Source organism: Rutidosis leptorrhynchoides, chromosome 8 (assembly GCF_046630445.1).
Source record: "Rutidosis leptorrhynchoides isolate AG116_Rl617_1_P2 chromosome 8, CSIRO_AGI_Rlap_v1, whole genome shotgun sequence".
Taxonomy (NCBI): domain Eukaryota; kingdom Viridiplantae; phylum Streptophyta; class Magnoliopsida; order Asterales; family Asteraceae; genus Rutidosis; species Rutidosis leptorrhynchoides.
In genome coordinates this window covers 322948019-322952663 of record NC_092340.1, presented here as the reverse complement: position 1 = coordinate 322952663, position 4645 = coordinate 322948019, and the positions used below count along the sequence as shown (strand labels likewise).

Here is a 4645-nt window from a genome sequence, read left to right as displayed (position 1 = left end):
AAAAATCAATCGTTCACACTGGTCAAGCCCTTAAAAAAAAAATAATAACGGTTTCCTACAAAAAAAAAAAAAAAAAAAAAAAATAGACTATCATCTATTAGCCACACAAAATACTTCATTCCTATTGTTCCATTCCAAACTATTCATACTATTCATCAACACGCATTTACCCGGGGTTTATCAACTAGAGGGTAGCCATTATGGCTCGTCGCTAGGGGTTCCTCCTAAAAAAAATCAATCGTTCACACTGGTCAAGCTCTTAAAAAATAATAATAACGGTTTCCTACAAAAAAAAAAAAAAAAAAAAAAAAAATTAGACTGAGGTAGCGTACAGCATTTAAAGATGTGGCGTGTAAACTTCATTCTGTCTCCATACCCAACTTCTCTGTCATATCCATACCCATCTTCTTCAACCCATCTTCTTCCCCCTACCCTTACTAAAGTCCCTTAATTTCCGTTTCGACCCTTTTCCTCTTCCACTTTTTTGGTTAGTCGCGTGAGGGTCGAAATACGTTTGTTGTTTTCTTTCTTATCAGATCCTGATTAAATTAATAGGTATGCGATCTATCATTACCCTTCCTCTACATATCGCTTGATTTCAATTAATTATTGCTTTTCGTAATGACTTTTAACCCAACATATAGAAAACCTTAAACACCAGCTCTTTAAAACACAGAAACATACTTTCAGGCAACTCTAATTACGCATCAGCACCTCAGCTCCATTTATAACAAGAAGACATCAACTCCTAAATTTGTAAAAAGTGAAATCGAAATCAAGATATAGAAATCAATCGAGTCATGGTCATATATGCTTTTTGTGTTAAAATATAATGAATATATCTGCTTTGAAATTTAAAACCAGGTTGTGTGACCTTTAAAGTAGAAAAAATGGGTTTCAGCTACTACCTACTACTCCGCTTAAGAAAGATTAGCTTATACCCTTAGAAAGTGATCTGAGATGGTAAATAGGGTTTGTAGAATCCGATACATGTCGATATTAGGGTTTGAAAGTTCAATTCCTGAAATTGATCGAATTTTGGGTCTTTGTTGCTAAATAGGGTTTGTTGTTTCCTTATATTAAATGAATGTGAAATTAAAATGTTGTCTGATTAACGTTGGTAGTTTAATTTACCTTAAAAGAGCTGACTTTTTCCTATCATTGGTGTTTGACTTATTTTGTTAAATTTTGAATATAGCTGAACAACAAAATACTACGCAGAACAATGAAGGACACCATGCTCCACCCGGCGTGGAGCCCGGTTTTGGGAATGAATGCCGTTTTATACAAGATAAGATGTAAGTTCTTTCTTATAATATTCGTGTTTATATGTCATAAGTGCTTTGTGTTTGTAAATATGTATGTGTATGTGTGGGTTGCTGATATTAGGAAATTGTACGTCCTTAATGTGTAATTAAACTTGTGTTTGATTGTTTTGTTGATATGCAGGAGAGAGGAGGGAACATGAACATGAGTAGTTTGTTTCCTTAGTTTGAAAATATGCAGCCACACTCTTTGCTACATACTGTTCCTCAGGTATATCAATATCAATATATAAATACATTTACAATTATATTGGTGTTTGATAAGATGTAACGGATTATAGAGTTAGGAGTAAGTGATTAAATGCTCCCTTTTGATAATTAAGAAGATGATCTGTTGGTTCCTAATTCAATGTAAAAATGTATAACTGTGATGCGTTGTTTAATCGTTGTTGTTTTTTGTTTCTGGTCTAGGGTTTCTCTTGAGATTTATTGTGGGATCTCTCGATCTTCTTGGTATTCTGGTCGGAGTGAGTTAGTTTCGTACCAATTGTGTTTCATCAATTAATTCCGATTTCAAATTCGTTAAGGGAATTGCTGAAAGATTTTGTGTACGTCCGCAACAACCCTTTATTTTGTTATTGAATTCTTGAAAAATTTTTAGGTTGTATGATTTTTCCCATCCACCTTTTTTTAACTTTTTAATCTCACTTTCTTCATGTTTTTTCCCCTTCCTGTAGTTTCGCCTTTTGCTGCTGCCCGTGTTTGTATCTAGAAGAGGTATTGTTATTCTTTGTTACTTATATGCGAGTTTTCCTATTTTTTTTTTTTTTTTTACATTTGCATTTGCATTTGGTGGGGCTATTTGTAACGCTTTTAGTATGAAGTGTGCCAACGAAACTCGTGAAGGGTTGACGATTTTGGTAAGCATTGTACGATTCACGTTGATAGTGTATACTACTTTTAGGTATATGATGTTAGTATAAACAAGAATTTGGGATGTTATTTGATAGGTTGCAGGTAGTGATGGAACTGAATGCGTCGTCGAGTGCCTTGGCGAGCCAAAAAGCATAACCCACACTAAAGATGTGAATTACTAAATCTTCTATTTATACAACCGTGATCCTTTTACATAATCTATATCTATATAGCCATTTAAAGCTCTAAAATGATGATGTCATCATTAAGCTAATTATCCTTTAATTTTCATAATGATGATGTCATAATTATATATTAATTTAATTAAAAAAGTAATACTAAATCTTTTATAAAAGTAAATACTAATGTCTCTCCTAAATTGTAATTTTAATTTTCTAAAAAAATTTAAAAGCCATTTATTATTACTAATATTTATTGTACATTAGAGTAGGTTGAAAACTCGTTCTCGATAGAGCAACTTGGTCATTGAATGGACTTCCCACTAGAAACGGAAGTCGTTCAGGAGCCCTTACCTTCTATGTTTTTAGTAAAGGGCCTTTTCAATAAGGCTCGCGCTAGGCGCTCACGTTTTTTGGCTTCCCTAAAATAAATAGCAGATTTTGAAGTTGGTAAAGACCCGCCCCTTGTTTCAGTCAGAATGAGTCCCTATTAAAGATATAAATACTCAACTTTGAGCGAACTTAATAATTATAATTATAATTATTATATTATTAATATTCAAATATGATTCTTTTTACGAAATTAATTACGTTACATATGTATGCGAAAATATATGTCTCTATATATTTGTAAAAACAAAGACAAGTTTTTTAGTCAAACGAGTCATTAAAATAAATGACTTTAGCATTTACATTCACTTAATACCTAAAACATGTCATTAAATTGTTTCGTTTAACACACCCGTGATTTCACGGGTCATTTCACTAGTTTTACAAAAATGTTTTGATTTTTTTATTTGTTTATCGAATATAGATGCTGGCTTCTATCTCAAATTCCCGTTCAGTGGCTTCCTTTGTTGTTGTTGGATTAGGTGTTATTTCGTCCTTTCATTATGTTAGAGTTTGGTTCATATAATGTATAATTGTCGAGAGTTTTTACTTGCATCTTTTTGCTTAATTGGTTGTTTATGTATTTAGGTTAATTGCTGGTATATAAGCAATTTTGCTTTCAGTTGTTTTGTTTCCCTTTTTTTGATATGAATTTGGGTTTTTTTCTTATTTGATTATGTCAGTGTTGTTTGTTATTGATGACTGAATATTATTTAATAATTGATCGATAGTGTGTTTAGGTAATTAAGTGTAATGTTTGCCATATTCCTGCTGAAGTCGTTGTATAACCACATCCAATTTGCAAGCTTCAAAAACCATCGTCGATGATAAACTGGAAAAAACTATTAAAATCATCTATCTGATCGCAGTACCATCAAAGATGTCGATTCAAAAAAGGTATACATTTCTATTTTCAAGTATTATACGAGTAAATATGTATTCCATTAGAAGTGTGTCGTATCAATTATTTTTACACAACATTAAGTACTATTGTAATTAGAATGGTATTTTAGTTATCTCTGCAAATGTTATGATTTTTTTTGCTTTGTTTTTGGAGACTATAATTGTTTTTTGTTGTAGTTTATGTAAACTGATTGTGTAATGAATACCCATCGTTATCGCATACAATTATCAGCAGCGAAGCGCGCACCTCTACGTCTTGTTTTTGTACATAATCATATGAATTTGTTGTGAAGGATGACGGTCACCTCTAATAATCACGACTACATTAAACATTATTGTCGATTGTCTATTCCTGACAATCACTCATTTAGTGTGATTTATGCATGATCCGTTGATGATGATCTCGAATCTTGAATTCTTAATCTCTCCAACTTTTTCTTAATAATTGTCATTGCATTGTGAAAGCTTTGAGTAGTTGACTGTTTCTTTGAAACACGAAACTTGAACTAAATTATTCAAGAATGATAACTTCATTTTTGAACGCTCGTGAAATACTTGTTTCTTCTGGAGTTGGTCATAAACTAATCCTAACAATCTTCCCCTTTTGATGACTCATACTTCTTTGATAATTGAAGAATAATTTGATAAACTTATAACTTTTGATATTTTCTTTGATGCTTGAATACCGAGGAGTATGTATCAAGTGCCGAGAAGATCTTTGAAGCATACTCGGTAACTTGATCTTCATTAAGAGTTTAAAACTTTAGAATACACAACAGTAGTTGAAGATAAATCTTTCTTGAAATGCTTGGCTTAGAGAGAGTGATCTGGATTTGAGAGGCTTCTCAGTGACAAAACATATATCTTGTACTCCCTTTCGAATGTAGAATATTTGTGAATTCCATTTTACTTGCCCCTCAATCAGACAATCATCTTGAAATCCTGAACTCTTCTGATCTAACAGTGGAAGCTCTTGTTCAAAATACTTTCATG

The 4645-nt window shown here is 32.2% G+C and overlaps 1 long non-coding RNA gene across 3 annotated transcripts; it reads left to right on the top strand.

The window, feature by feature from the left end:
• Nucleotides 1–379: 379 nt before the first annotated feature.
• On the top strand, nucleotides 380–3371 carry LOC139861791 (uncharacterized). 3 transcript variants are annotated; one of them, XR_011763962.1, is made up of 8 exons: nucleotides 380–555; nucleotides 1199–1298; nucleotides 1450–1536; nucleotides 1737–1873; nucleotides 2003–2042; nucleotides 2150–2185; nucleotides 2276–2350; nucleotides 3174–3371. It is a non-coding gene; the product is annotated as an uncharacterized lncRNA (long non-coding RNA). The 3 variants fall into 3 exon arrangements; XR_011763961.1 differs by lacking the exons at nucleotides 380–555; nucleotides 1199–1298 and having other exon boundaries at nucleotides 1311–1536; XR_011763963.1 differs by lacking the exons at nucleotides 380–555; nucleotides 1199–1298 and having other exon boundaries at nucleotides 1311–1536; nucleotides 2143–2185.
• Nucleotides 3372–4645: the final 1274 nt, after the last annotated feature.